The sequence below is a fragment of the Taurulus bubalis genome (assembly GCF_910589615.1).
Source record: "Taurulus bubalis genome assembly, chromosome: 3".
NCBI classification, from domain to species: domain Eukaryota; kingdom Metazoa; phylum Chordata; class Actinopteri; order Perciformes; family Cottidae; genus Taurulus; species Taurulus bubalis.
The window spans coordinates 15,537,521-15,549,460 of NC_136591.1; positions in this window are offsets into that span (position 1 = coordinate 15,537,521).

The following is an 11,940-nucleotide window of genomic DNA, read 5'->3' on the forward strand; positions in this document are numbered from 1 at the left end:
GTGTACATGTACTTTAGTGGTTTTAATCTTCCCAGTTTGAAAGAATCTACCTCGGCAAAGTAACGGACCACCACAGCCTGAGTGTGGACCCAGTCATGGTGCAGTCGGAGCCATCTTGAGCATGCAAACTATTTTCAGCCGTGTGGTTTACATGCATTGCAAAGAATGTTTAGCATCACTTTACTGTCGGACTGCTGGGAACTGGGAAAACCCTCTAGTCATGTCTGGATTTCTGAATAACTAGACTGACAGTCTGACTGTTTTGCATACTTTGCTGTATGGGTGGCTCATTGCATGAAGGCAGTCTGGTAAGCGTCTCTGCAGTGTACAGATGACCTTAAATCCATCAGGGACAAGTCTCTAGATTTTGTAACTATTTTCAGGACGTGCTCATGGACCAAACCTTGAGATTGCTCTGAAGTATACACTGACGGCCAACCTCTACGTATCTCACCAGACGGTAAAACCAGAGAAGGTTGTTGTGGAGCCTCTTTGTTCAGAATAACTTTGTTCTGAAGACACGGAATAAGATCATGGTCTGTGTAATGTTTGCAATTTTTTTGTTTCACTTCTCGCCCCCAAATGGAGGATTTCCCCCCCTGCCAAGATTCTGTGTTTAGGCTCTGGCAGGAAAAGGGTGAAGGACCAGCTGGTCAAACTCTTTGAAGAAGGAACAATGGAGGCATTCATGGGAAATGAAACATTGTTTTACAAAAATCATGCTTCAAAAATGTATTTCTTGGGGAATGTTCTTAAACGCCAAAAATATTGAATTTTGTTAATGAAAACTTTGGTTTAGATCTGAATAATTCTACTGATCACATCCAAAAGCAAAGACGGATTGATGGATAATATCTTGGCATCTGTTAGAACTTAAAGCACTGAGCTGTAATACTGATGGGCGGACACAATTAGAAATATTCCACAGACTTTATGACGTTATTGAGAAGGAAGCTTGGTTTAAGCTAAATGTATTAAATGCAACTTTTCATATGACTGTTTTTAGTGTATAGCTCTTTAAAAATGATTTTAATGTTTGTAAAGCTTCTTTGAGCATTTAAAAAAGCACTATATAAATAAATAGATCGATGTATACTTTATTCACCCCCAAGGAGAAATGGGTTTGTCACAGTAGCAAGCAAGTTACATAGAACACATATTGGAATGAAAATACTCAATATATACAACAAATTAGTGTATTAATTGAGGAAATTAAACACATAAATCATATATTGCCCATAAGAACCTGGACCCATTTCTCCTTCAAGGAAAATTATGGGGGGCATAATACAGATTAAATAGACCACATAGAACCCACTTTTGACATTGCTTTCAAAATCAAATATCTGAAATGTTACATATATGTCACATTGGGCGTTAATGGTCAAATAATTGTATTCATAATTGAATTAATATATGATACATGATTTTTTTTTTTACATTTGTTTTAATATGCTTTGAATTGAACAATATCAAATATGTTAGCTAAAATAGTGATATTTATCTGATTTGTTTTATATCAGTTTCTTCCAGAAATGTGCTCGCATCAGCTTCAATATATTAAAGGACATATTATGTAAGCATTAGAATTATTAAATGGGTGAATCTTACCTTAACTTCCTTCAGATCTGTCACAACCTGGAGCAAACATCTTGAAATGTTGTGATGGGAACACAAAATCACATGACCCTGTGACATGACCCACCAAGATGTTCAGTAGGTGTCATTTAGGGACAATCAAGGACAATGCTGTGTACGGAACTTTCCAGGAAATTTAAAGGACGTGTGACACCTGTGTCACTGTGGGTCCTTATGGGATATATATATATATATATATATATATATATATATATATATATATATATATATACCTGTGTCACTGTGGGTCCTTATGGGATATATATATATCTATATATATATAGATATATATATATATATATATATATATATATATATATATCCCATAAGGACCCACAGTGACACAGGTGTCACACGTACTTTAAATAAATATATATATCTATAGATATATATATATATATATATATATATATATATATATATATATATCTATAGATATAGATATAGATATATATATATATATATATATAAATATAGAGAGAGAGAGAGAGAAAGAGAGAGAGAGAGAGAGAGAGAGAGAGAGAGAGAGAGAGAGCATAAAGACTCTGGGTGATTGGTGTCAATTCACCGCAAAAAATACATGTATTTTTTTGGGTTACAGTGTAGAGTGTGGGGTGAGCTGTCCCTTTAAGATATGGCAACTAGACTTGGTCTCTCTCTGGACGAGACTTTGGACTACCCACATAACAACATTGGCTCCGAGTACATCATACATAAAGGTAAATATGTCCACCTGCTGCTGTGTTTGTATGCTTTTTGGAAGTATATAATTGTTGCCAGAACCTCAATAAAAAATGTCATCATAAAAACCCTGCATGGGTCAAGACAGGCTTTAGAGAGAAATCTCTAAAAAACAGCAACATCCTCATTAACCATACTGTCAGACCACCACTAGATGACGCTGTAACACCACTACAAGCCTACTGGATGAAGTCCTCACCATGACCTGTTATTCTCAAACATGGACCCATACAAGTAGAGGTTATCAGTCAAAGCCTGTTAGTCATGTTAGGACACTCAGAAGCTGAAAGAGAAATTGTGGGTATTCAACAAACAGGCTACAATATTCCATCATCCAACATCTGTGGTGTGTCCACGCAGATTTGTGGGACATAACATAACCATGTCCAACTTATTGACCTGGAGAACTTTCTGTGGCTTTTTGGCACACTGGAGACAGCACTTTAAAGAGTCACCCGTCAATCTAGCTGCATTAACTAGCACAGCACTTTAGCAAAACGTAATAGATGTTTTAATGTTTTATCTGTACATACTTAGGATGTGATTTGTTTCCTGTTGGAGCTTTCTTTCTTTAACTGTGCTTTGAGATTTGAGCAGGGCACGTGGTGAGGACAATGTCAGCATAACGGAAATACAACAGTTGGTCATTTAAACAGACGGTTTCTCATTTTTAAAGCTGCAGTAAAAGATCACTCCAAAGATATAGTCTGTATGATTCTACGCATTCTACATCGCTGTCAAAACCTGGCACCTTCAGTACCCACAATGCAACGCGTCACAAAACACGCAAGAATCCCTGGCTCACATATCACACGTTTTGTAGGAGTTCTCATGTTTTCATAGGTTAGTTTGAACCCAAATCGCAGTCAGCTAATGTTGTGCTCCCTCTGCAGCATCGTATATCTTCAAAATATTATATCAAGGCAAATAGAAGAAAAGTCGTAATCCTCTTGTTAGTTAATGAGTGTTAGTCAGTTTGCAAAGCCAAACTGTTTTATTTTCCCCCTTTATGTTTGCAAAATCCAATGTGACATTTAAAAATAATGAAGAAAACTCTTCAGCGTGACACAGACTTGGCAGCACTGGCTGGCTTGTCCAAACTAATCAAGCAGGCAGGAGAGGCCGAGGTCCTTAACTGGACAAATGAGTCCAAATACTACCTGGGTGCACTCATTGTGCCTCATTTATGCGGAAATAATGAGAGTAATAATTAGTAAACTGATCCCACATGTGGCATCAAAACTCGTTGGTCGTCCTTAATGATGGGAACGGGTCAGCTCAGTCCACTTGGAACTTTGATTGAATTGAAGCTGACCTTCTTTGCTTTTTCTCATCTCATCAAGAGTGTAACATCAGTGTAACTTCTTCTTCTTGTTCAGGGTTCCATGCATGTTCCCAGCATGCATTGGGTGAAACAATATGGAATATTTCTTCAGTCCTTCTTTAAACGTCTAAATTTAGGGATGTCAAGAGATCAATATCAATCTCATGGTTTTGCATGAAGTGTGGAGCTGAGCATGGTTAGCTTAGCAACAGGTGAAGCAGAGGTGGTTTGTTACAAAAGACCATGGAAACTGTTTGGAAAAGGGCCCTTTAAAAAACAATTGGCAGGTGATGGGATGAACCAGCTGTCAATCAAACTCTTACTGAAGCATCTTTTTAAAACTTTGTACAGAGCCAGGCTTGCTGTTTCCCCCTGCGTCCAGTCTTAAGGCTAAGCTAGGCTAACCATGTCCTGTCAGCAGCTCGGTACTAGCTTCTATCTTTATCTATTTGAACTTATTTTTTACTGCTGAGTCTGTTTGATATCCTGGATATATCCTTCACATAATGTAGACCCTTCTGCCAGCTTCTCTCTAAAGCTGCTTTTTTGTTTGTCCAAAAATGTTGATAATATCTTTTTCCGTTAGTGCAGTTCGTGACAGTGTGGGCTCCATGTAAGTACCAGCAGGCTTAGCCAAGGGTCAGCTTTGGTGAGTGCAATATTCTCACAATTTATAGAAATAATGGCCACATCATAGAAATAAAACCAAAGTTGTAATAAATTGGAAACACTATCCCAATAATGAATACACTTTACAATGTTTTCTGAGAGTAGAAGTGAACTATAAATCAACATGAGTGCATTCTATAAAGTGCATGCTGGTCTTTGACAACCAATATCACAGTGATTTCCTGTAGCCTCTCATAAGCTGCTTTGTTTTCGGCCTCAGCACACAAAAAGTTCCCAGCATGAAATGTTCCGCGCCGAGTGACTGTGAAAGCTTGTGCACCCAGCACCGAGCCCGCTACAAAGCCGCTACAAAGCCGGGTTTGATAACACAGTTAGAGAGAAAATGAGGCGGCCGCCGGGATAGCTGGGAATTGAAGTGTTTTTTTTCTTTTTTTTCCTCCTTGTTCAAGTTCACACACGGGTACGTCTGGTGGCAGGTGGTTCAGAGCAGCTGAATAGGCAGCGGTCCAGACTCTCCTCCTCGCCCATCACACATGGCTAACTTATCAGAACAGACACAATGAAAACAGCAACGACACTCACCGCGCCTGTAATCTCTGTCAGGGATGAGACTTTGATTCACAGACGCTTTCAGCACATTTGTCGAAATTTTTCTTTCTTCCTCCATTTTTCCCTCCTTTCCTCTTGGGTTCTGTGGTAGCTTGGCATTGTCAGTTGATGTGTGTGTGTATGAGTGTGTGCGCTCACACAGACGGGGTGGGCTGCCAGGGGTCACGGTTCGCCGGCCTGCCTAGATCCATCAAGAGGAACAAAGCAGGGGGAGAAGGAGCAGTGCCAAGCCCCCCGAAATCAAAGACCAGGTTTGGGATTGGGATTCGCTCCAAAGGGCTGGACCCATTTTGGTAGTGCAGGGGGTCCCGGGAGCCAGGGGGAGGGGGAGGAGCGGAGTTAAAAACAATAATCAAATCCACCACAGCGTCTGAGGACCGGGCCGGTTGAGTGAGCCAGCTGAAGCCTCTGCGTGCTGCATCCTTCCCCGTCCCTCCTCTTTGAAGTCTGCTTTGCTTTTGTTCTTTACATAACTTGATCTGATATTTGAAAGGCTAATTTGTATGCATTCTGTGAGCAGGGGGTGGTGGGTGGACGGCAGAACCACCAGCCACCCAGAATTCCACAGGATAGCTGACAGGAAGGTCAATACGATTGGCCACAGGGGGAAACGGGGACACACAAGCGACCCAAAAGCATATGATAAGTGTCTTTGAATTATTGCAGCTCTGTGCAAATTTGATGACAATGGCCAACTGGTCAGGGGGCTGAAATCCCTTTGCAAACAGAGGCCGCGTATGCTTTGGTGGTCTTCATTTTGCCGTCGGCTTTCCCAACGAAAGAGACAGCAACAGGCAAATATGAATAAACACTTCAAAGGAGCTCTAAAAGCATGGATTTACATGAGCAGGACCCCCCACATTTTGTACTTTCATAACATATTTGTAGACGAGTTTCTGATGAATTGGAATGAATAGAAAATGGAAACAGATGTAGAAATACATCATCACAGCTGACTGTGAAATATGCAATTTATCTTCTGTAGAAAAAAAAAGGTTCTATGAACGGGCTTCAGAGTATTAACATAGCAGCAAACAACTACTATCTGTGTAAAGATATAGTGGAGTAATATCTACCTGAGCAGAGAATGAAGTCTCTGTCTCCCTCACTATGTACTTTGTTTTAATATCAGTTTTCTTTTTCTCAAAGACATCTGTGAACAATCAACATTTTAACTATAAGGTGTTCAAATTCAGACTGCAATTTGTTCAATTTGAATGTTTTCTTTTTAGCCCAGGACAAGGCGTCCCGACCGACCCACCCACTGGCCCAACCGTCCCGGGGGAGGCAGAATTTTGGGAACATATGTACATTTAACATATTGATCCTTTCATATTTAGGTTAGGCTCCAAAAAAGTAGTGAGTAATGGAAGGTGTTTTGATGTCGATACAGTGTCCCAACATTCCCAAGCTGACCTACACCGCCATCAGAACTGAAAGAGCTGATAGAAGCAGTGACACGGAATTTGAAGCCACGTTGCAGTGAACCGTAGCTTTCCTTAAAATGGCTATATTTATTAAAGAAACTAAAGAGGTCCTGTGCCAAGCTCTAGTTAGCTTTATAGAAAGCTTCCTGGCTTGAAACATTACAAACATGGGATGTGCACGGATCAGGACCGGCTCTACAGCGGACCACTAGGCTCCTGAAGAGGTTAGCGTAGCTACTGCTACAGCATCATTTCTATCACAACTGGAGAGCACTTTTTCATTGAAAGAAGAGCAATAAATGACACTGAAGGTTTTTTGCTCGATGGAAAAGATGTTCTCGCTCTTCCTGACTGGTTATCTGACGACGACCTGATCCGGGGATTCTGTGAAACAAACCATCCGGTCAGGTGAGTTGTAGCTACCATTTGCTATGATATCGTGAAAATCATCAAACACTGTTGTTTGGGAATCTAGCATGGATGCTGAGGTTTATAAGGGGGTTCCTATAGTAACCCATCAGTAAAAGAACACGGCGGCGTGTCTGTTTTTCTACATGTGGTTGCTGAGCCATGGGAAGACTTGACTTTGGATGAGCAACTTCACAGCATCAAATATATTACCCACCACTGGGCAGCAATAGAACAAAGCAATTTAACAGCATGAGTTATTGTATGAGGGCTTTTGCTCATCAAGGTTATATCTCCATCATGTGGCTCTGGAGTTAGAAGTTCTCCGAGCAGCAGGGAGGTGAGGTGAGATGAGAAAGGAGAGACTTTTCATTAACCTTGAGCTTTAATGACTTCCTTGAGGTGCTTTTTGACTACCGTCCAGCGGCTTTTCTCCTCAGCCTTGGCCTCGTGCCAGGGTGACAATCAATGTCTCTGTGTCTCTTCTGTAGGAGATTATTTCGAAGGTCTCCCCCTTTTTATTGAAGGAAGTGGTATTTGGAAGCTCAAACAGGATGTCGTGCTGGCTGGACATCCTGTAGAGCGCCCCCCCCTCTCAGCTCCACTCTTGGAAGAAAATAGCTTAAATTAATCCAGGAGTCTGAGCAGCCACTTTCTCCTGTTCTTGTCTCCACATGGATGTCAGTGAAACTTGTCCTGCTTGAACTGAAGCCTGAGGTCTGCTGTACACAGGAGAGGATGCCATCTGAACAAATGAATACAGGATGGCTCCATTTAAAAGGTGCAGATAGATTTTTACTGTCTGATACCAACACATAAGGGATACGGCCCGGCGAGATGTCCATTATCAGGAACTAATGGGTCGGGTGGTTGCCTCCGCTAAAGCAGCACCCGCTGAAAGGAGTCATAAAGTCAGCGCAGTAACTCAGTAATGTCAGTCAGGCCTTCATGGTGATGTCCGTCTGTAATGTGTATCTGAAGTTAGACGGCAGCAGCAAAACCCCCGAGAGTATTAAACTGAGCAGGGGTGGTTTTATTGTTTATGAATTGCTTATTTCAACAATAACATCGTCTAACTTTAATATTGTAGATGGGAATTAATTATATATTATAAATCAAGGTATATATTGTCGTATGTTGCAATGATGTAGAATGCTACAATACTTCAGGATTTTACATAAATAAACATTCCCTTGGGAATTTGGAACAGTTCAGTATTTTGGGAACTATTTCTTGACAAACAGCCATGTGACTTGTGTGCAGTCTTAGTGAGGTTACCACGCCCGGATTCCCTGTGTCTGTACACTGTCCCATGTTTCATTATTTGTATTATCTTCATGTTTTTAAAAATGTTTTATTTGTGCTTTCTCCCCTTACAGGTTTCCATGGATCCTGGTTGTGTCTGGAGCCTCCTGCCTCCTGTGTCCTGCCTCCTGTGTCCTGCCTCCTGGGTCCTGCCTCCTGGGTCATGCCTCCTGGGTCATGCCTCATGCCTCCTGTGTCCTGCCTCCTGTGTCCTGCCTCCTGCCTCCTGGGTCCTGCCTCCTGTGTCCTGCCTCCTGTGTCCTGGGTCCTGCCTCCTGGGTCCTGCATCCTGGGTCCTGCCTCCTGGGTCCTGCCTCCAGTTCTTCAAAATGACATCATCCATCATTGATAAAAAAAAAAACACCTCTGTCAATAAAAGAAAAAGATTTGGGTAACATGAGCGAAGCGATTCTCCAAATAGTTGTGAAACTGAGACTGACGATCTGATTGGCTATTTGCCAAGGAGCCTAATGTTGTCCCCAGGTGCTTTAGTTGTATTTATTTATAGAATATTGTAACTGAGGTCACCGTGAACAATATTGGCGTAAAGGGAAACCAATGTATACGCTTGAGTATCGCAATTTCATGTTTTGTGATACTGTAATAATAATAACAGTTTACACTGTGAAATAGCGCATGTCAAAAATGTGTAACAATCTGGTTTTGCACATTTTCAAAGTTCCTCCACTGAAAAGACACAAACATGAAAGCACAGGTTTAGTTTTTTAGCAGGTTTTTATTATTTACTGAGGTCTTATTTTATTCTATTTGGTACCGTTTGCTGTTATGAGTCTCATTGGACTCAAGGCATAATGGAGTTTATATGTAAAGGCTTTAGTGAAGCAGCGACAACAAACATCTGAAAATTCTTCATCGAAAGGCCGATCGAGTCCAGGGGGTTTTCCACCAACCGAATATCAATATTTTATTAAACACGCTTTGGAATATTACAGACAGTCCATTGATTACCCCCACTTCATGATGCGAAGGGTCACCTGTGTGGAGGTGAGGGAGTCAGCAGGGTTTAAAACTCCTCTCTGAAGCTGTACGTTTGTCATTTCTCACAACTATTCTTTTCTTTCACTGTAGCTATTAGCAAAATTCATCTTTTTGAGACGACAAAGAAACTCAAAACACAGGGTTCTTGGAGCAGAGGAGGGTTACGGCTTGTCCTAAGGGTGATGGTGAAGGAAAGGCCATGGGGTCAATTCAAACCAAAAGGAAATTTCATGGGAAAAGGACGACCTTTTAGATTTTGATATTTCTAGAAGGACTGCATCAAATCCACAGGATGAAACTGGAACATCAACGATCTCAGAGGCTGAATATAGAAGAACAGTGCTGAGCACCTCCCGACTCCTCCACAGAGACATTTTTAAACGTGCATCCTTCAGGCACCAGGAACAGGCCTGGTAAGATCTGTGACATGGAGACTGAAGAAAGCATCCTCGCCCACAGGAAATGGGGAAACTGGATGACTTCCATCAGACCACCCACTCAGACGACATAAAAAGAACATGCGCGGCACAGGTTTTTGTGATCCACTAGAGGCGGGAGATCAGCATTTTGATCCCACAGTGCAACAATTCCCAGTTCCCTCTTTCCACGGTGATCCTGATAGGTTTAAATTAGATCGCTTGTCATTGTATATTTAGGTTTTAAGCTGCTGCACAACCTGCAATATTTCATATTAGGGTTTCTCCAGAAAGAGACGATTTTCACTGTCTGAGTTTCTGATTAGACCTTCCATTGGTTTTTACTTTTATTTTAAACTCTCTATTTCTTAGACAGTGCTGTGATACAGTTCAGGTGCACTCAGTAAAGTGCAGCTCTCCGCCAGGCGTGTGTGCGACCAACACTGCTGTAATGTGTGACCATGAGGGGTCTTCACGGCTTGTGCCCCTTGATCACATATACCCAGCCTCTGAAATGTTTTTATAATTAAAGAAAAGCACGATTAAAGCTCACCCACAAGTTGCTTAATAGCTCATCTGTACATCATACAGAATGTTTATTGTATGTCCTCAAATACACAAGAAACCATAAGACAGAACGCAGGGTGAGAAGAACCCTTTGGAAAGAACCTCCACTGTTTACCGTCCTGAACCTCTGGTACCAATCAAACGCAGGCGTTCTCCTTGGAAAAGTGGAGGCTAAGCTTTGATTTAACAGCTCAAACACCCACAAAATAAATAAAATATTGGTGTGTTTTTTTTTTACACCCGTAACAGTACCTGTCAGCCCACTGGCCGCCTCTTTTGTTAAAATACCAAAAATATTTCACACGTTTCAGAAATGCAGAAAACAGGAGCCGTCCCCTCACAGGGAGGGCCGGGTCTGTTCTCCAAATACATTTTCCCCGGTGGAATATTAAGGATGACTTCCCTTCAATAGTATTCTGTAGATTAGTGTCCTAAACCAACTGGATCTAGTCACGATTCTGGCACAGTCAAAATATGGGAATAAAAAAAATTATTAAAACTGCCAAATGATGTTGCACCTGTATAAAATGATGTGCAGATTCATGCATTAGTCCAGTGAGTTTACAGCAGCGTTCTGTAGGAGGACACAACCAACATGTGTAGAACCTCACGTCTTACGATGCTCCCTTAAAACCTTTCTGTTTGCAGTTGGTCAGATCCGTCTTTTTTACAACCAGTGTTGTTTTTTATCCGAACACTGACGGGGAGCTAGTATTCTACACATAAGTGCTTTAAGCACTCACCGAACATTCAACCTTTTTAGCTCTAAATCCAAAGCAGGTTTACAAAGCTGGAGTCTCGCCTGCACACTGAAGACCTCAGCATGCTTCAAGCGACACGCTAGTCCAATGACTAGCAGTCTGAAACACCCTCCGTTGACCCCGGCGGCTGTGCTCAGCGAGGCCAGCCGTGAGGAGGCGTGGAAGGGAACAGACAGCTGAGCGACACAACGTTGGCTCTGGTTTGTAGTAAGAGTCAAACATACATGTTATGTGACTGACACTTCTATCGTCTTGTCAGGCGCCAACCTCCGGTCCTGCAGAGTGAAGCCCATTCAGAAGTGCCTCAAAGCTGCATTCTCTCTACTGACCATCAGGGGGCGACTCCTCTGGTTGTATAGAAGTCAATGAGAAAATGACTCTACTTCTCTCTTGATTTATTCCCTCATTAAATATTGTAAACATATGTTTTTTTGTATCAATCTCTAGTTTCAAGTATTTTTCAAAACATCATAATGTCCATTTAGTAAATGATTGTCTATTTAGAGTAAAATAGACCATAAAGCAGGGTATGCTTTAGGGCGGGCTTACTGTGATTGACAGGTTACTACCAGAGGAGTATACGTCACTCACATTCTAAATGTGACAACTTCTGTTTATGAGTTGCAAAAAAAACAAGATGGCGACAGCGAAATCGCTGAACTCAAGACTTCAAAGCGGCAGTCTACAAACCAATGGGTGACGTCGCCATGACTACGGCCACTTCTTATATACAGTCTATGTGTCTAGCGCAGTAAGACCACAAACACGGACTTCTTGTGCAGTTTGCTTGCATCTGGGATATTTTCAGACAATTTATTAGTAAGTAAGATAAGAGTTCAACCAGTCAGAATCCAAAACCACAAATTTTGTTTTCATAATTGGGACTACTGTACCTAAACGTTACCAGCGCCAAGCCCTGTGTTATATATATATAAAAAAAAGAAAAGCTTGTCGTTATTCAAACCACTCCCCTTCCCCAGAGTCCACCTCACGAGCTAGGAGGGCTTTCTGGGAGGCTGCTGCTTTAACGAACTGGAATAGTTACCAGCGCCCCCTTCACACCTGCTGCTGTTCCCATTGAAATGATTCAGAGGTGACATTCAAATTCCAATACA